Raw genomic sequence first — 21778 nt, 5'->3', positions numbered from 1 at the left:
CTCTGAAGTGCCTTCCAGCTATATATTTCTTCCAGTTCTCATTAATAGAACCATTGGTAGGCTGATCTGCACTTTTATTAAAGAACTACAGATTAAATCAACAAGGAGGGGCAAAGTTGTTTTGTCATTTAGAAGACAAGAGGTTGCTCGATACTCTGGTTCTGAATTACGAGTGAAACAGATAAGTTACATACTAGGTTATTCTTGTGCTGTTAAATGGTTTAAACTTGGCTTTGCTCTATTAACTTTCTCTGTCCTATTTGTTTTCTGTCATTTGAGGAAATAAAATATGGTGAACCACCTCCGATGGGTTACACCAATGAGTTAAGATTGATTGGCGGCCGGGCGCGGTGGCTCACGCCTGTAATCCTAGCACTCTGGGAGGCCGAGGTGGGCGGATCGTTTGAGCTCAGGAGTTCGAGACCAGCCTGAGCAAGAGCGAGACCCCATCTCTACTAAAAATAGAAAGAAATTATATGGACAGCTAAAAATATATATAGAAAAAATTAGCCGGGCATGGTGGTGCATGCCTGTAGTCCCAGCTACTCGGGAGGCTGAGACAGGAGGATCGCTTGAGCTCAGGAGTTTGAGGTTGCTGTGAGCTAGGCTAACGCCACGGCACTCACTCTAGCCTGGGCAACAGAGTGAGACTCTGTCTCAAAAAAAAAAAAAAAAAAAAAAGATTGATTAGGGGAATCCCTCATTTGGACCTTTGTTGCTGTAAATTATCTCCAACACAGAATATTACTATGGTTCTGTTACCTTCTCTCATACTTGTCTGAGCTTCTCATTGTTTTAGTCACTCTGCATCACTGTGTATGATGTGCTTTAGATATTTGAAAAAGAGAAAAGGGATATTTCAGACATACTAAAATGTTGACTTGTAATAAATAGCATTGTTTACTATGGCTCTGGGTATTGCTTAATATGTACAATGAAAATTACTTTTGAGTGTTTTGGCTATCTCTCAGTTGAAATGATCTTTATTTTTTAAAAACTGATAATTACTGAAAAATGCCTCAAGTGAAAAAAAAGTTATGATACAAACCAGTGTTTTACCCAGATATGTATCCTGCCTGGGAAAAGTAAAATAGTACATGTTATGGTTATAATAAGGTCCAGATATTTTGCTTCTGTGTATGAGTATTTCTTGCTCATCTCTAATAATAGGTGGAGCTTTTTAACGTACTCTTCCACTTTATTCCTTAATTCAAAAAATGTGTTGAATTTTTAAATATTGGGGGCTTTTATTTCCCATTATTAACCTTTTCAGTGAAGCTATAATTTGAATTTCCTTTAAACAAAAATTCCATTCATTTTTATATTGCTTAACTATTTGAAATAACAGAATATTCTTTCTTCATGCTATTTTCATGTTCAGCCAGATTAACAAAATTTAAATAAAGGAAAAGTTATTTTTAACTTTTTAAATTACTTTTCTTTATACCATAATATTTTCTCTTTTATATTTCATTTAATTGATAAAGAATCTAATTTTCAACTTCCTTTTTGGAAAGATTATCATTTTACTCTTTGTTATAGAATAAAGTCTATGATGGTCTAAAGAAATATTCACCTACTCTTAAAAAGCATTTATATCTTTGTATTACCAAAGGCTATGTTTATTAGTCATTCAAACTTCACCCCAATTTGTCTGTTGTGAAATAATCAGAAGTATTCATTCTCCACCACCACCACCACCCTTTCATTTCAAGCTGACTTGGGGTTCTTCCTGCAAAAGAGTCCTCACTAGTATCCTTGATTATAGTCTGCTTATTGCTCCACTATCTTAGGGCAGAGTAATTTTTCTTAAATACAACTTTCATTCTGTTTTCTTCCATGAATTTGAGATGCCTTCACATGGAATTCAGCTTCGAAGATGATGAATAGTGAGGGCTGGGAAAGTTAGAGAAGGTTTCTGTTTCCTGTGTAGCAAGTTCCTTACACAAGAACTTTGGAATCATTTCAGCTTCTGCAACCGCTTCTCCATCAATATGTAGTCAAATTTCAAATTTTACTGAAGGCTTTCAGAAATGTTCAGATTGTCTTTACCTTATCCACATTGTTTCTACCTGGATTTAGAAATTCATTGTCTCTTGCCTGGGCTCTTGCTTTTATCTTAGCTCTTGTCCTAAAGGTCTTCACACTCCAGACCTCCTCTATACTATCAGAAAAATAGATAAAAAATAAATCTTATTGTGTTGCTCTTTTGAATAATGTTCCTCAAGGATTCCCTGTGCCTTTGGTATAAAAGCAATATTGCTTAACTTGCACATGAAGCCAATTCACCTTAAAGATCTTATACTCCAGCATGAGATTCTACTAGATATAAAGAATGGGGAAGAGGTGGCAGTGTCCAAAATCTGACCTGGTAATAGTAGACCTAAAATAAAATTCTGAATCAGAAGTAAGACAAGGATGCCCAGGCTTGCCATTTTTATTCCAGTTACTACTGGAAGCCCTAACCAGAGCCAGTGGTTAAGAGAAAGAAATAAAAATCATTCAAATCAGAAAAGAATAAGTCAAATTGTCTCTATTTGCAGATGACATGATCTTATATATAGAAAACCTTAAAGGCTCTACCAAAAAACTATTAGCACTAATAAACAGATTCAGTAAAGTCATAGGATACAAAATCAACATATAAAAATCAGTAGTGTTTCTAAACACTAAGAACAAACTATTTGAAAAATAAATCAAGGAAAAATACCATTTTTATAACACTAAAAAATACTTACCAATAAACTTAACCAAAAGGGTGAAAGATCTATGCACCAAAAACTACAAAACACTGTTGAAAGAAATTGAGGAAGACATATAAATAGAAAGATATCCTGTGATCATGAATGGGAAGAATTAATATTCTTAAAATTTCCAGACTACTCAAAGTCATATACAGATTTAATGCAATTCCTATCAAAATTCTAATGACATAACAGATAAAAATCCTAAAATATATACAGAACTACAAGAGACCCTGAATAGCCAAAACAATATTAAGTAAAAAGAACAAAGCTGGAAGCATCATAGTAATTGTTCTCAAAATATACTTCAAAACAGCATGATACTGGCATAAAAACAGACCTATAGACAAATAGAATAGAATAGAAAGCTCAGAAATAAATCCATGCACTTATGGTCAATTGATCTTTGACAAAAGTGCCAAGAACACAATATAGAGAAAGGACAGTCTCTTTAATAAATGATGCTGGGAAAACTGGATATCCATATGTAGAAGAATGAAATTGAACCCCTATCTTAAACCATATACAAAAAACATTAACTCAAAATAGATTAACAATTTACATGAACTATCTGAAACTAAAACTACTAGAAGAAAATGTAAAAGGAAAAGCTCCATGACATTGATCTGGGCAATGATTTTTTTTAATATGACCACAAAATCATAGATCAAAATAAAAGAAACAATGAAGTGAAGAGACAACCTACAGAATGGAAGAATATATTTGAAAACCACACATTTAACAAGGGGTTAATATCCAAAATATATAAGAAACTGAAACAACTTAATAGCAAAAAAAACAAATAACCAAATTTAAAAAAATGGTCAAAAGACCTGAATAGACATTTCTTAAAAGAAGATGTACAAATGGACAACATATATAGGAAAAAATGCTTGATATTACCAATCATCAGGTAAATGCAAATTGAAACCACAATGAGATATCATCTCACACTTTTTAGTAAGGCTTTAATCAAAAAGAGAAAAGATAATATATGTTGACAAGGATGTGGAGAAAAGGAAACCCTTGTACACTGTTGATGGGGATGTAAATTAGTATAGCCATTATGGAAAATTATATGGAGGTCCCTCATAAAAGCTAAAAATAGAACTACCACATGATTCAGCAATTTCATTTCTGAGTATATATCTGAAGGAAATGAAATCAGTATGTTCAAGAGATGTCTGCACTCCCATGTTTATTGCAGCATTCTTCACAATAGCCAATATATTGAATTAACCTAAATCTCTATCAATAGATGAAGGGATAAAGAAATACACACACACACACACACACACACACACACACTGGAATACTCTTCAGCCTTAAAAAAAAAAAAAAAAAAGAAAATCCTGTCATTTGTGACAATATGGATGAAACTAGAGGGCCTTATGCTAAATGAAATAAACTGAGCACAGATAGACAAATATTGCATGATCTAACTTATATAGAGAATCTAAAAAAGTCAAACTCATAGAAGCAGAGAGTTAAATGGTGATTATCAGGGGCAGAGGGTAGAGGGGTGGTGATAGGGAATGGGAGATGTTGGTCAAAGGTACAAAATTTCAGTCAAACAGAAGGAATAAGTTCTGGAGATCTATTGTACAGCATGGTCACTATAGTCAATAATACTGCATTGTATACTTAAAAATTGCAAAGAGAGTAGATTTTAAATGTTCTCACCACAAAAATATAACTATGTGAGGTGATTGAAATGTTAAGTAGCTTGATTTAATTATTTCACAGTGTAAATATCAAGTTGCACACTGTAAACATACACAATTTTTATTATAAATATAAATTTTATTTATCATTAAAAATAATTTTAAAAATAAAATATAGAAATCTTAACCTCATATCAGAAAATGTAGTTTTGTATAACGTTTTACAATTTATAAGGATGATTTTAGTTACCAAGCAACATATGGTTAAGAACTTGGACTCAGATTTGGGTTGCCACAGTCCAAATTTAGGCTTCTCTACTCACTAATCTATTTTTATGAAAATAATAAACCTCTTTCAGCCTCTGTTTGTAAAATGAGGTTAATAATTGTTCCTACCCCGCATGTTATAGTGAAGATTGAATTAAATAATATAGTGTACATGTAAAGCATTTAAAACAATACCTGCCCTTAGCAAGATTTCAACAAATATTAGTTTTTGATGACTAACAAAAAATGATCATTATTATGATATTCTATTCTGTTACATTTCTGCAATATTCAGATAGAAAATTTTTCATAATTTTAAACCATATTTAACCTCACATGTGACCCTCCTTTTTTCTTTCATTCAAATGGAAAAAGATTGTCAATTCAATAGAGGGAGATACCTATACATGTATGAATTATTACCTAAATTTATATGTTTATTAAAATCAAGTCTCCAAATTTCTTTATTAACTTTTTATTGTTATATTATTTCTTTTGTAAAACAACCAATAGAACCCATTTTTTACCAGTGATAATTCAAATGACCTTTTTCTTTCCTGAATTTTTCAATCCCAACTCTTTTCTTCTATCTTTTTATAACAGTACCTTGCACAGGACTTTACTGAAAAGAATGAGGTGATCCAGTGAATCTCATCTTTTATGCTGTTCACTTTAATGTAACCATGTCTTCATCCATTTACTCTGATTTTTCCCCATGCTTAATGTCATCCCTCTCGATTTCAAAGCTCGACAATTTCTCCTTTGTTCTTGACCCCATCCTAGCATTCTTATTTCAAGAGAATGTCCCCTCAAACAAGTTTCTCTTCTTAGCCTTAATTTCTTATTCTTCATTAACTCGTTTTTTTCTGCCTCCAGGCAAGCATGGCTCTCTTTTACACTGAAAAATGTGCTCTTTGGTTCTGTTTTGCTCCTGTTTTTCTTCCCTTAGCAATACATTTCTTAAGTTTGCGCACCTAAATCCTTTATTTCTTTATAAACCACTCGATGCTTATCCACTAGTACCCTGTACCAAAATGGCAACCCTAAATTTGTATAATATTTTCATATTAGTATTTTAGAAATTTAATATATTTTTTAATACACTTTGCTTCTTAATATTTCACTTTCCTTCTTACAGGCTTCAGCAAGCTGCCATTGACTTTCAGCATCCTATTTGACACCTTCTGTACTCTGGCCACAATCACCCTTTCTTAAGTAGATCTGCAACTTGATCAAAGCAAGAACACCTCTCCAGTCCAACTTATTTTTTTATCTGCTGTTGTCTCAACCTGCCTTGTTCTCTGTTATAGGACAGAGCTGGGGCCTCTGCTTGGGGCTGGGCCTTCACTCATGATTTTCCCTTCCATTTGAAATGTCCTCTCACTTCACGCCAGCATTTAAAGCCCAGTCTAAGTATCACCACATTCAAGAAGCCTTTGAACATCACTTCAGCCCTCCATGCCTTTAACTTTTTATAAACAGGACACAATATAAAATAAATTCTTTTTTGAGAGTAGTCAAAATACATGAATTTCAGTCTTGTACCTGTCACTTATTTGCTGTGGCTAGTGACATATCTTGACTAAAATCTCAGTTTCATCAGGCAAAGGGTGAAGATATTTATACCTCCCTGATCTATCTTTTAAAGTTGTTGTAAATGATAAATAAAATAATGTGTTTAAAAACATTTTGTAAAATTTTTTAAAAATCTATTCAAGGTAGTCATTGTTAATCACAAATAAATCATAAACTGCCTTGTTGTCTGGTGTTACTTTTGTACATTGTTCTCATATGTTGTTACTGGACTCAGTGTTGTTATTTAAATTTCTATGTGTTTATTTTGACTGCCTAGCTATGTTCTGAATTCTTTGGGAGCAGAGAATATTGACAGTAGGACTCAGAAAGAACAACTCCTAATTATTTTAGAGTGAATTTTCTCAGAGGTATAATTGGGCTAGCATTTCCCATTAAAGTATGAATTCATATCAGAGAAGCTTACAGTCTTCTTGTTGGCCACAGGGAGGTAGAAATTTGAAGATACCTCATAGGAACATTCTGTCAACTGAAAGAGGGTCAGCAAGAGAGTGAAAAAAGATGGCTGGCCTGAGTCAGCTTACCTAGGCCTGGCTTGGTGTTGCCACACAGACTTATGGCAAATAGGAAGTAGAAGAAAGGTGGTGGAACTTGGGCTCATGTCATTTTCTTTAACTGAAATACAATTTCCATAAAGCAAAATGCAGATATTTTTAAGAGTACATTAGTTTGAGTTTTGACAAATGTATTCCTCTGTCTAGAGACTAGCCCAATTAAGATGTAGAATATTTCTATCACCCCAAAGCCCTTTCCCCATCAATTCCTCCTGCCCTAGAGACAAGCAGTGTTCCAGTTTCTATCACTATAGCTTAGTTTTACCTGCTCGAAAACTTTACATAAATGGAATCATAAAGTATATACTCTTTTTTTTTAGCTTCTTTCACTCAACACAATCTTTTTTTAGATTTAACTACTTTGTTGCATGAACACATAGATCATAACTTTTTTCATTTACCTATTGATGAACATTTGAGTTGTTTCTGAGTTTTAGCTATTACAAAAAGGCTGCAATGAACATTCTTGCATAGGTCTTTGTGTGGGTGTATATTTTCATTACTCTTGAGATAGACTTGACAAAAGGCAAATTCCAATGGTATGCTGTTTTCAAGACATATTTTAAATATGATACAGACAGGTTGAAACTAAAAGATTAGCAAAAGATATAGCATGCAAACATTAAGCAAAAGAAAGCTGATATGGCTATATTAATATCAAGTAAAGTAGATTTAAAGACAAAGGATACCAACACAGATAAAAATGGTCATGTCATATCATAGGAATAAAGGGGCCAGTTTGTAACAAGACATAATAACCTTAAAAGGGTATGACAAAATAGAGTTTTAAAATCCAAGAAGAAAAACATGGCAGAACTAAAGTGAGTAGACAAATCCACAATTACTGTTAGAAATGTTAACAATTTTCTCTCAGTAGTTCATAGAACAAGAAGACAAAAATTAGGGAAGATATAGAAAACATGAATAACATTACATGAATAACATTACATGTCAAACATTCAGATATAATTGACATTTATAGACTATTACACCCAATAAATGCTGAATATACATTCTTTTCAAGTGCCCATGGAACATTCACCCCAGATCATGTGCTAGGCCATAAAATAAGTCTCAGTTCATTTCAAAGAGTATTTTATTACAATGGAATTAAATTAAAAACCAATAACAATAAGATATCTAGAAAAACCCCGTGGGGAAGATTAAACAGCACTCTTCTAAATAATCAATCCATTGATCAAAGAAGAAATCACAAGAAAAATTAGAAAATGTGCTATACTGAATGATAATTAGAATACATGTTAAAAATCTATGTGTTCATGCCTTTTAACCATTTAGTTGTCTCGGGAACTGAGTAACCAAATTAACATTTCATTCTTTTCAGAGGAAATGAGGGAGGGGATGGGCAGAAAAACAAACTGAAGTCTGAGAATTATATGCTCAACACCAGCCAAAGTTTTTATTCTACTACTATTGTAATGAAATCATTGGATCTTGGTTAAACCAATAGGTAAATGTCCTTTCAATAGGCCAGTAAACAGAATGCTAAATGAACATTTTGGCAATTTTTCCCGAATAAGTCCCATATAGTGGTGTGCATGATGTTTCCATTTTCAGCCAATAAAACACTAGTGGAAATAGTCTGGATAGTGTTAATATTGACAGTGATTATAATAAAATAATAAGTTAGATGGTGATTAAAGAGTCAAATGGGCACCCAAAGAAAGTTGTGAAATCTCTGTTCTGAGATATGAGACAAAACCATCTGTCTCTGATTTTAGTTTAATTCTTAATGAATATAAGAAGCCTGACTAAATGATCTCTTGGGAGGCCCCCTTCCAAACACAAAACCCATTATTTTAAATAGCATTGGTTATGGTGCCAACACAAAGAAAAAACTTGCTGAAGATCATAAAGAAGAGTAGGAATTTAATTCTAAATCTAAATTATATCTTCTGATTTATAAATTCCTTTATTTGGAAAAATATTTTTCTTATAAAAGAACCTCTCTCTCTCTCTCTCTCTCATCTTCTATGAGGAACCAAAAAAAAAAATTCAGTTTGCAATTTGTGATCATGATTTGAACTTTTCAAAAAATGTGAGTCATTTGTTGCCCTTTGATAATTTCCAAATGACAAGGCTTTGCTTTTATAGATCAGTCTTGTTTTTAATTATTCCAGTGTATTTTGTTTGGTTGGGAGTGGAAAAAACAAATGGAAAATGTAAGTTATGAGTATGAGTATGAATCTGATCATGAATGTGTAGAAAGCAACAGTCACAGGTACTTTTCCTGAGCCTTTTGCCCTTTTTTTCTTCTCCAGCCTGCCGTTTTTTTTTCCTGCTTTCATTTGCAGACGAACGTGGTGCAGCAATATGGTGGGGTGGAAATCACATAAATCTAACATATGTGGGCTCCTGCGACTGTGCACATGGAAAGAGATGCTGTTCAAAATCCAATCATCTTAGGAGTTGTAATCATACTTTTATAATTCACATACATGAAGTTATATAGGGACATTTTGAAATACAAAATACAAAAGGTAATTTCTTTTTGTTGAAAATACTCTTTTTTTCTTTCATTCCTATACGTAAAACTTGATATTTAATATTAAGAAAAAGAAGAAAATAAATTAGTAATGTTTTATTGCTTTACAATTCAAAAAGTGGTTTATTATCAATAATCCAAATTAATTCCAACAGCAATCTTACGGATTTAACCAGGAAAGAAATTGCCTTGTTCTAAAGAGCAGAGAAAAATTTAAAAAAAGAAAAAAGAAAGAAAGAAAGAAAAAGAAAAAGGAACAACCCCCAATCAATGGTCAAAAGGTTGAATGAACTGAGGAACAGAGTGTCTAATTCTCATCTGTTTCCTCTATGATATATTAGGAGTGATTAGAAATGAAAAAATATACTAGAGAAGGTAACTGCCAACATATTGAATAGAAAACTACATTGTCATCACACTTTTCCCACATGAAAACAAAAGTTTTGTAGCATTTACCTGTTTTGTAGCTGTATCTTTTAATTGTGGCTATTATCTGTTCTAAAAAACTGTACCATGATTCAAAAGAGAATCCCTTTTCTAATCTTTTTAGATTTTAACAAATATTTTTAGGCATTAAGGATAGGCAACAGTTTGCCTTGTCTGCTCTGGCATTGAGCTGCTTCTAGTTGCTAAATTTGGCTGCTGTACTCTCCATATCCGTAAAGCTGTTCTTGGGTCCACCTGCAGGCAGCCATCCAAGTTTGGATTTTTCCGGGCAGCCCAGGCATGGCTATCCTGCTTTCAACATCCTCTTTCTGTGCCCAAGGGAAGGGCATTGAATGGCAGGAAGATTTCCTTTATTTCTGGTGCGATTGTTGCTTCTCAGGGTCTGGCTTGGGCACTGATCTTGACATTTATGTCACAGGTGTCACTGGTGAAACTGCTGGGAAACCAGATGGCAGGCCTAACTGAGGTTGGCAGCATCTGCTGTTGTTCTCGCTATCACTGCTACCTGCTCTGCTTTCTTCTTCCTGTTGATGTGTTAAAGCCTTGTGTTGTCATTTTATTCTTTCAGTGCTATTTATTTTGCTACAGGCCTTTCTGAATATGAATACCATTTCGCAACTCTTGATACATTCACTCTGCTAGGAACCCCTTCACCTAAGAAGGCTCCTGACTTGGCTTTCTCTCTTTCCTTCAGGGCTTTTGCTGAAATCTCATTTCCTCAGCAAAAGACTCTCCGTGACCATCCTATTTAAAAATGCAATGCATCCTTCTCCTCCCCAACCCTGATATTTTTTTCCTCTTTTTCCTACATTATTTAGTTTCATAGCAATTAGCACCACCTGTCATAGTCTATATTTGCCTTACTTGTGTTTTACTTGTATCCCTTCACTAGGTTACGTAGAATATAATCTCCACAAAGGCAGGGTTTTTTTCTGTTTTTGTTTGCTTGGTTCATTACTGTATCCCAAGCATCTGGAAGAGTACTGACCCTTAGTAGTCACTTAAAATTTTTTTTAAATGATTAACTGGAATGTAAATATTGAAAGATTGGACTTCTAGCTTTATAATTTGGTTTTGTTCTTTGTGTTGAGTACAATGCTATGTGTCAGAGCTTGAAAGGCATAGGGAAAAAAGAATAAGTAGCATTTCTTATACTGGATATTTTACTTAAATTGTCTTTCTTAATCCTCACAATAATCCAGATACTTTGCCCAAAGAACCACAGCTAGAAAGTAGCAGAGTGAGGATACAAACTAGTTTTGTCTGGCTCCAAAACTATTGCCTTTTTTTTTTTTTTTTCAGATACATGGTCCTAGTAAATAGTAATAAGCAAATGAGATTTCTTTAAAATGAACGATGTTGCATAAATAAGGTGTAGATACAACTTGAGTGCCAAAAACGCTTGGGGGAAAAAAACCTGTAAATTAAGTCTCTAAAAAACGTTATTGACAACTCCAAAAGAAGAAATTCCAAAATTATTTAGAGCCATAGTACTCTTGGGTTAAGTGCCTGGACCTCCAAAGTGACTAATTTAAATGAGAAAACATGTGTCTGGACACATATTTTGATATATTTGCTGAAAATAAGCTTACAGTGTGAGACCAACAAAAACAAATAGATTTGTTTCTGGTGTTAAAAAGAGACAAGAAGAGTTTGGCATGGTGGGGTGTTCCTATAATCCCAGTCACTCTAGAGGCTGAAGTGGGAGGATCAGGAGTTTGAGACTAGCCTGCCTGGGCAACATAGTGAGAGACCCATCTCTAAAAAAAAAGAAAGAAAGAAAGAAAAGTTAGCCAGGGGGTGGGGTGGAGTGTGCTGCCTGCAGTCCCAGCTACTCAGGAAGCTGAGGCAGGAAGATTGCTTGAGCCCAGGAGTTTGAGGCTGCAGTGAGCTATGATCATGCCACTGAACTCCAGCTTGGGTGATGAGCAAGACTCTGTTTCTTAAGAAAAAAAAAAGAAAGAAAGAAAAGAAAGACCTCCGTAACATTACTCTTGAATGCTTTCCTTATTGTAGTCCAAGAAACTGAAATTAATTATAATTTAAAGGTGAGCAAGATTATATTGGTAAGATCCTTTCTTACTTTGTCTTCTCTTCTGATACTTTTTTAATCTGGTTATACAAATGCCAATTATGCCCCATTATTAATTACCAGTAGCACATGAAGATCCCACATTTTGCAATAAGCACTGGAGAATGGAAAGACCCCATAAGCTCCCTGCCCTCGAGGGGGCTCACAGCTAAGTGACATCAGTCACTGGTCAGGAAGATGATAGGTCCTGTGACCATCTGGTTGTTGAATTATGTCCAATCTGGAGTTTATGTAAATTTTATTAAAAATTAATTTAATTCTCTTCATTTTTCTTTTTTTATAAAAGATAAATTGATGTTCTTATTTTTTAAGGCAATCATAGAATCTAGAGGTTAGAAATAGTTTTGGAATTATACATTCTAATTATAAAAATTATTTGCCCAGACAAGCATCCTTACCACAGTATCTGCTTGGATATCTGGTAATTGAGGATTATTTTGTATTAAAAACATTCATTTTGTTTTGTGGCAAATCTCAGAATTTGAACATTATTGCTTATATTTGTTGAAAAGTAAACTGAGAAACAATAAGATTTTAGAGTTTATTTGAGCAAATAGTAACTCTTAAATCAGACAGCTCTAAACAGCAAGTGGTTCAGAAGCTCCAAGAGGAAACTCACAGGAAAAGCTTTCATAGGGCTAAAATGGAAATAAAGCAAAGAAAATATTTAATTGGTTGCAGTTATACAGTTGCCTTATTTGGTCTACCCTGCTGGAAAGTCCTAGTTATATAAATATGTTATTTGATGGCTTTCGATTAGTTGGCCTTAAGTTTCAGTTTTTCTTTAATACAGGCATTTATAAGAAATAGCTCAAGTTGAGTTTTGCTTCTGTTTGCAAACCAAGCAAGATTAAGATCAATTGTGAGACCCATCTGGCTTTGTCTGTTCAGGGATTCTTCAGGCCTGGTCTCTGTTTTAATTTACTAACATATTGAATGAAAATTTCTTTCCTATTACATCCATATTAGTCTTAGATCTGCCTTCTATAATCACAAGAGCCTGTTGCATATCCAAGCCCCCTTCCACACGACAACTTATTTAATGCTTTGTCTCTTTGAAATCTTCTATTATTTAATTGTTTTACTGAGTTTCTACTTTGCAGAAGGCACTGTTTTGCTTTATGTACTTCAAGACTTACAAAGAGGAGTACATCATACCCTTACCTCAAGGCATTTTTTTTAGAAAAAAATAGTGTGTGAAAAACAAGTGCTTTTAAGCTTGAAAAAGTGAAAGGATGTACCCAGCTGGAAGGATGTGAAAGTATTCATGGAAAATGTTGTATGTGAAATTTAAACTGCTATTGTCTCCTTAGGTTGAATTGGTGATCTACTGAATTTCAGGTGGTGAAAATAGCATAAGCAACAGCTTGGAAGCAGAAATACAGATTATGGTAAAAGTTTGGAAAAATGTAAGCAAATTATTTTGTCTGTACTGTAAGACACTGATAGGGGTTGGTAGGAGAGAAGACTGGAAAGGAAAGTTGGAATGTTCTTTTAATGCACAGGAGAGGAATCTGTACTTCATATGGATGGGAATGGAGAATGGTTGAAGATTCCTGGGTGAGGGTAACAAATGCATGGTGAAATTTTCATTAAAATTGGCCTAGAAGGATCTTTTGGAGTGAACTGAAGCAAAGAAAATTATGTATAGAGGGGAGAGTTAAGAAATTAATATTGCACTATTTTTACACTTTAAGTGTAATGGAAATTTAGAAAATGAAGAAGATATCCCTTAAAGAAAGCTTTCCAGACCAATTAGACCGGAAGATTGAAAAGATTGGAAAAGGCAAATGAGTGAATATTGAACTTGCTGGGCTGGTGAAATAAGATAGAGGGAGGAACTAACATAATTGTGTGGGTGTGTGTCCGTGCGTGTGCATGTGTGTGATATAAGTGTGTTGGAGAGGAGAAGCAGTGAAGAGACCAGTCTGACTTTAGGTTAAGGGCTTATTAGGATAGGTAAGCTGCATTCAAACTATGGAGTTGCCAGAATGTACACAGTCACTTATACAGTTATGTACAGTCAACCCCGCGATACCTTCCAAAACCTCCATTGGGTGTCTGAAACTAGGATAGTACTGACCCCCATATATACTATGTTTTTTCCTATACAGGTTGAGTATCCATAATCCAAAAATCCAAAATCCTTAAATGCTCCAAAATCTGAAACTTCTTGAGCACCAACATGATGCTCTTTGGAGCATTTCAGATTTCAGATTAGAGATACTCAAACTGTACATACATACATATGATAAAGTTTAATTTACAAATTAGGCACAGTAAGAGATTAATAACAATAACCAACAATCAAATAGAACAATTACAACAATATGTCAGCTTCACTACTCTTGCTCTTTGGGGCCATTACGAAATGAAATAATGGTTACTTGAACACAAGCACTGCAATACCGTGACAGTTGATGTGATAACTAAGATGGTTACTAAGTGACTAATGCAGATAATGCAGGTAATGTAGACAACATAGATACGCTGGACCAAGAGGTGATTCATGTCCTGGGCAGGAGAGGGAGTAGAACAGCACAAGATTTCATCAGGCTACTCAGAATGGCACACAATTTAAAATTTATGAATTGTTTATTTCTGGAATTTTCTATTTAATATTTTTGGACCCTGATTGACTACAGGTAACTGAAACAGAAGCAAATTAAATTGCAGATATGGGAGGACTACTGTGTAAGTGAAACATAAAAATTCAGAAATCTAGGAGATTAGTTTGAGATATTGACTGTCCAGAAGGGAAAAGAGAGTATACTTGGTGAAAATAACAAGAAAGTTACTGAATGAATATAGGATTGAAGCCATTAATTCATCAGTGATTTACTAGATGATTTATCTCAGGCAAGGTACTATGCTGGGCATTGTGAAAATCACAAAGATGAGATAAGACAAGGAAGAGGAGATAATGAGGGAGATAAGGTTTCACATAAAGAACTTTCATAAAAGCTAGAAATGACAAACACCACTAAGATGTCTCTGAAAAAAGAACAAACAAGCATGTACTAAGTATCCACTATATGCCAGTCACACAGTGCTTTGCATTTTCGTATAAATTTATCTCATAAAACTCAAAATGAACCTTCATTTCTTACTGATGAGAAAACTGAGGATCCAAGAGTTTGAGTCTTACTCAAGGTCACTAAGTTTCTAAACAACAGAACCAGGTTTCAATTCAAATAATTTTATTCAAAGCCCACGCTCTTTCCAGTCGCTCCCCATCACTTACTACGTGTCCCAAGAGTTAAGAAGGGGAGATAGTTTCTGGCTCAGGAGATGAGGAGAGGCCTCTTGGAGAAAATGGTATGTGAGTTTGAAATTTGGATGAGTTAACTTTGAGTTCATTGGTTGGGACAGAAAATACATTTCATTTCAAATGGCAGAAACCGAGCAAAGGTACAAGGTGAGAAAGCAGAGAGATTGGGAGCAGCAAATAGTTTATCGTTGTTTGAACATCATGTCAGGGGTGTAAAGAATGGAAAGGAAAAATGAGATCAGAGGACACAAGAATTACACATTTGTGCTTTTAATTAGACTTAGATGTTAAAGTGTTTAGACAGATTATTATAACTAAAGTCATGTTTTTTTCAAATATCACGCTAGTAATTGTATATAAAATGGATAGATGAAGGACAGACTGAAGAATGGAGACCATTTGTTTACAGTAGTCCAGTTAATTGATACTAAGGTCCTGAACCTGGATGTTGGCAATGGAAAGGGAAGGGAAGAGACAGCTACAAATAAGTAATTTCAGAAGCACAGTTGATAGAACTTGATGAAGAGCAGTGCAAGAAGGAGGGAGACAGGTGATATTGATACTGTGAGCCTGAAAGGAGATGGTGACTTTAAAAGAAATAAGGAAGAGAATTTGGCTTGGTGGGAGGTTCTACATCTATGCCTACTATGTACCCTAACTATTATAGAGCCTGGACCATAGAAGGTACTCGGTACAGTCATTTATCTATTTACTCAGTCCCTACTCTGTGCCAGGGATTGTCCTGAGCACTACAGATATACAAGTAAAAAGGAAAGAGAAAAACAAAATTTCTTGCTCTCATTAGTAAAGGGGACATCATGTTGCTCCACCTAAACCAGACCACCTGGGTCCTTTTTATTGTTTGTATGTGCCCCTCCCCTAGAAGCTGAGTATTTCTGCTTCTGAGAATCTGTACCTCTGTTTCTCTTCAGAGCCGGGGTCCACACCCTCCGGGCCGTGGACTGGGCCGTAGAGCTCCGCCCTCTCCCTCCTTCCCCCTCATCGGTAGAAAAATTGTCTTCCATGAAACTTATGAAAGAGGGGTGCACAGCAGGAGGTGAGCAGTGGGTGAGCAAGCAAAGCTTCATCTGTATTTGTAGCCGTTCCCCATTGTTCACATCACCACCTGAGCTTCACCTCTCCCCCACCCCACTCCCAGTCCGTGGAAAAATTATCTTCTGTGAAACCAGTCCCTGATGCCTAAAAGGTTGGGAACCACTGCTTTAGAGGACTGTCTTCAGGTTACTTGAGTCATTGTGTCCACTTCAGCACAAAATCTGCAATTGTCTTGCATCTTAAAAGAATCTGGCTACTACATTGAAAATAAACTGAAGGAAACCAAAAATAAAGCAGGGAGACCAATTTAGAAATTATTAGCAGGGTTGGCTTGATGGGAAGTAATACAGGGCTTCAGCTAAGAAGGGCCCTACACATGCAGTCACCATCTTGATATTTTTAGTAATTTATCTTTGAGTTTGGATTTTGTAAGTAAAGTCCACAGGACTATGGCACATGTTCTGGGTGCTTGGCATCTGGAACTTCCTGCTGGGGATGCAGAAGTCAAGGGCTACATATTCAAGAGTCATGAGTCAAGTCAATGTATAAGTCCCTCGTAAATATGTAAGTTCCTCCTCTGTGCCTGGGACCAGCTTGCCAATTATGAGGCATGTGAAGATATTGAGTAGACAACTTCTACTTTCCAGTAGAGGTCAAGCTAGTCCTGCAGTAACAATGGCAAGGTTATAAGGGGAAACTAAGTTATTCCCATGGGTCACCAGTTTGTCTAATAGCAGTGGGTCTACGCAGTTCTACAAATATCTCAGGTATAGATAAGGATCCATTGACTTTTTAAAAATCAGACATATTTCACATTGTCCTTCTCAACTTGTATCTCAATGGTACATTTCTCACTCCGAGGGAAAAATGGAGCAATGAAATATACTTAGGATTTGAAATCAGACACATGTGAATTGAAACTCTGGCTCAATGAGGCAATGGCAAGTTACCCAACATCCATAAACCCTGATCACCTACATGTTTGGAAAATGACAACAATACTACTTCGATCACAAATATTGCAAGCATGAAATGAGATAATAAATCAAAAACCCAGTAGTGTGCCAAATTTAGGTTGTGCTGATATGACATGAAGAAACAAACCCATGGTCTCTTATGCTCTCATTCTCTCTTCCTCTTTCTCTCTCTCTCACACACACATGCATGCACGAGCAAATTTTGTATCTAGGACACTTTGGAATGTAGCTATTTTTTGAGCATTGTTTTTCATTTCAAAGACCTTCTCTTCCTGGCTTTGTCTTCTCGTTCTGACATGGGGAAGATGCCCAGACTTACTATCCCACTGAGGACTTTAAAGGCCACTTTTTTCTCCCTCATGGAAGAGGATGAGGGCTGAGGGGAAAAAATTTAGGTAGAAGTCCTTGAAGAAACAGAAGAAATGAGGAAAAATGAGTTGTAAATATTCAATGAGTTGTATATAAAACAAATGGAAGTGCTTCATCCTCATGGAGAGAACCATATCCTAGGAAATTTTCTTTCTTACTTGATAGTTAAAATGCAGAAGTGGAATTCTGTGATTCCAGCATAATAATTCCATCAAAAACAAACTAATATGTAATCAGATTGGAGGTGACCTTCCAGATGATAACCCATTTAAACAAGGTTGAATTAGTTCATGGAAATCTATTAACACACATTTAATACACCTGAAGATTTAGAAAGGCTATATGTGTCTACCTACAATAAAATAAAAATGTTTCTATAAAGATATAGGTATGTCTTGTTTTATATAGTTAACTCATTTTTTCCTAAGAAAGTTAGATGTAAAGTGGTTATTATACATTGAATTATATTTTCTAGAGATCATCATGATAAAATCAGTGTGCATTTCTGTTAAAGAAAAACAAAATGTGTATTGAAAGATAACAATCACTTAAAAGAATATCTGTACTTTTAAAAAGAATATTAGTTGAACAGTTTGAATGAGATGAAGACAGAACCAGAGTTGGATGTGGCCAGTGGACAAGGTTCTGCCAGGAGCCGAAGATGGCAGTGAACATAGACTGCCTAGATCATGAATCTCTGCAGTTAAATCTGACAAAGATCGAGCAGTTGTGCTCAGGGGCTGCCTATTGTCAGAACATGCTATTCCCTGGCTCCACTGCCTTGAAGAGAGTGAAATTCAAGCTAAGCTAGATCAAGACTATACCCAGAACTTCAAAAGGCTACAAATGGGTTTTCAGATGATGGGTGTTGACAAAATACTTTCTGTAGACAAATTAGTAAAAGGAAAGTTTCAGGACAATTTTGAATTCATCCAGTGGTTCAAGAAGTGTCTTGATGCAAATTATGATGGAAATGACTGTGGCCCTATGTCTGCCAGGTAAGGTCAAGAATCTATGGTGACTCCCTCCCTTGTTGCTCCAGTTCTGAATAAATGGAAGAAACCTCTCAGCTGAGCAGTGCAGCTCCCCAGAGGCCCATTTCGACACAGAGAATTACCGCAGCTCCCCAGGCTGCCCTGGGGTGGTGTGAGAAAGAATCAGGTGTGGGCAACGGGAATGACGCAACAGTGAATTGAGGTCAATATATTGAAACTTAACCATCGAAGACTTGGAGAAAGAGAGAGATTTTTACGTTGAAAAGTGAAGGGACATTGAATTGATTTGCCAGGAGAATGAGGGGGAAACGACCCTGTATTGCAGAGACATTCCCTACACCACAGGTGTAGGTGAAGGCTTTATCAGTTGATACCTGATGAAGGGGGCAAACAGGAGGAACAAGAAGAGTACTAACAGCCTGGACCAGCAAATAACATCTCAATTCTTCCCTCCAAATCATGTGTTTAACTGTAAAATACTCCCTTTTATTATTCTTCTCTAAGACTCGCTTTCTTTTCACAAACAAAAAGTACCTCTTTTTGAAATGGACTTTGCAAAAGTTCACTCCTTTTCCAATAAGTTTGAGTTAGAAGCTTTACCTTGTAGGAGAGCAGTATTAACTGCTAGTTGGTTCCCCTGAGGAACAAAGAAGCTACGATGGGACTCACGGTGTGGATGTGGGTCACACTGATTGCAGGAGAAGGCTTTATGTAATTGCTCAAGTGGCGACCTCAGCGGAGAAATGTAGACTGGTTGAATTTTAAGCTAACGTGAAATCTTAGCAGAGAACATTGTAATAAATAAATGTCTTAAGAGTACTTAAAAGACACTTCCATATTTCAAAATACAAAATGTAACATGACAGGAGATTTTAGGTATTTGACATTGTGTCTGGGCAAGAAGGGCCAGACCTCAGAACCTTCGGAACCTGCTGTCCCAGGACTGCTTGGATCCTCACAGGCCCAGGTTTTGGCCTGAAAGGAGAGTTTTCAAGGTTGCCCCTGTAAAGCCATGTGGTGTTATCGACCAATTGCATCCCTGCTAAACAGCACGAGGCTTTGTTGCCTGGATGAATGGAGGGCGTGTTTCTGCCCTGAGATGCTTACTTTGAAGAGCTGAATTTTCATTGAGCATTTCTCTGATGATTTTTCCAATTATCTTCAAAATTTTTATGTATCATGATTTTTGAGAAATGAGGTGTGTCCAACTTTTTAATCTAACAATTGCTTTTGGGGACTGGCCAGCATCGCTGGGATTTGAATTGGGGTTGTGTCCATTTTACTGTCTTTCAGTTTACATTTAACATGTTTTTCTTCTCTGGCTCCTTGTCCACTGGGGACTCCTCTTTGATTCCTTACAGTTTGTGCTTAGAGTCGGAAGCACAGCAGGCAGGTGATCATGCTGCAAGTTCTTTATTTTCTTTTTAGACAGAGTCTCTCTCTGCCAAGTGGGCTAGAGTAGAGCAGTGTCATCATAGCTCACAGCAACCTCAAACTCCGGGGCTAAAGTGATCCTCCTGCCTCAGACTCCCAAGCAACTGGGACTATAGGCATGCACCACCATGCCCAGCTGTTTTTTATTTCTATTTTTCTATTTTATTTCTATATTTTGTAGAGACAGGGTCTCACTACTGCCCAGGCTGGTCTTGAACTCCAGCTCTCAAGTAATCCTCCCGCCTTGGCCTCCCAAAGTGCCACTGAGAGCCACTGTGCCCAGCCCACGCTGCAAGTTCTTTGTGGACCTCTGGCAAAGGGAGTGATCAGGGAGGGCCATCCTTACCTCAGGATCTGCAAGGCTGGGATGTTTTTGGTATTTGTTCTCTACAGCTCTCCAGTTATCTGAATACTCTGCTAGTTCACTAATCTCTTTCAAGATAAAATTCATTAGCGTGGTACTAAATGTTAATTTCCTTTTGAAGTAAAGTACCATGTCTGAATTAATTATTAATATTTAAAATATTTCACTCCTTAACTCTTCCTCATTTGCTTTGCCCACAGCCTATTTAGTCCTTTTGTGTGGCGGAATTCTGCAAAACATGTGTCACTCACTACAGGGATTACTCAACCCCTGATGTATTTGTATTGATTTGTTTCTGGTGGTAGTTTGTCCTAAAATGTGTATAGAAAGCAAGTATTTTATGATAAAATTGTTTTATAGTGCATGTTTTGTGTGGACTTCAGAAGAAAACCTAGATTCATTGATTAACAACGACAAAAATGCAAATAACTAGCCATCATTCAAATGACAGTGGTCCTATTTCTCTTTTGTGGACTTTTAGACTTTTTTGTTGCCCTGAAATTCCATTTTATTGGGAACCCATTCTCCACCTGGTATTTCTTGACAGGGTTTTTTTCCTACTTTAAACAGTTTCTAAATAAAATCATGTATTGAGAGAGACAGAGAGAGAGAGAGACAAAAGAATATTGCTCAAGGGACTAGTATGAAAATAAAGTATGCAAAATAAGTTTGTGTCACAAGGGAACTAAACCTAGCATTTAAAGAAAACAAGTGACGATTTTTCAGACCAGTACATACTGAACTTGAGTTTTTCATATTCTGTTGTGCTCTGTCCCTAATAGACAGCAGAAAAACATGTAACTCGGGTTGTTCAGAACTTTCTCACCTTTATGGAAATTTTTAGATACAGAAATGAGCTAGTGGATTCAGGCTAAAGATAGAAGAATATACAAAAACACAGCAAGTAACAATAAAAACGTTCGTGAGAGAATAGAGTGAAACCTAGAAAGCTAGAAAATCCAAAAAATAAATCTTCAGATAATATTTAGCAAATCTTTTCTTAATTTATGTTTATGACATTACTCTAATATACTAATGAATACTAAAAATTATAATTGTGAAAGAGATTTAAAAGATCACTTTCAGGAAAAGATAGTCCTTAGTGTTTCTCAGCTTTCTTAACTCTTGGGTACAAAATTCTCTAAGTTTTTGGGCACGTATCGAAAACCATGAATTATATTAATAATATAAACTGTTATAAGATTATGTCCCCATCTAGGAGATTTAATAAGCCAATCATTTTATTAGTATAAATTTATCTTTAGAGCACTTAATATTATAAGTGTGGATCTTTGTAAAGAAAAATTAGAGTCATATTACAGAAATTCATCAGAATTTAGAAACTCAATTTTTAATATTTTTTCTTTTTTGACTACTTCAAATAATGTAGTTTGCCTTTCCTATTATTCATGGGTCTTCCAAATATGGTGTCTGGCCTTAAAAGT

At 35.6% G+C, this 21778-nt stretch overlaps 1 protein-coding gene and 1 pseudogene across 2 annotated transcripts in view; both read left to right on the top strand.

Moving 5' to 3' along the window:
• LOC138385555 (sodium channel protein type 2 subunit alpha) overlaps positions 1-21778 on the top strand; it is a 126331-nt gene that overhangs the window by 19273 nt on the left and 85280 nt on the right. The window lies entirely within an intron of this gene.
• LOC138387385 (microtubule-associated protein RP/EB family member 1 pseudogene) lies at positions 18202-18950 on the top strand (annotated as a pseudogene).

Source organism: Eulemur rufifrons, chromosome 1 (assembly GCF_041146395.1).
Source record: "Eulemur rufifrons isolate Redbay chromosome 1, OSU_ERuf_1, whole genome shotgun sequence".
In the NCBI taxonomy this organism is placed as follows: domain Eukaryota; kingdom Metazoa; phylum Chordata; class Mammalia; order Primates; family Lemuridae; genus Eulemur; species Eulemur rufifrons.
The sequence above is the reverse complement of the archived record's forward strand: the minus strand, read 5'-3'. Positions and strand labels throughout refer to the sequence as shown.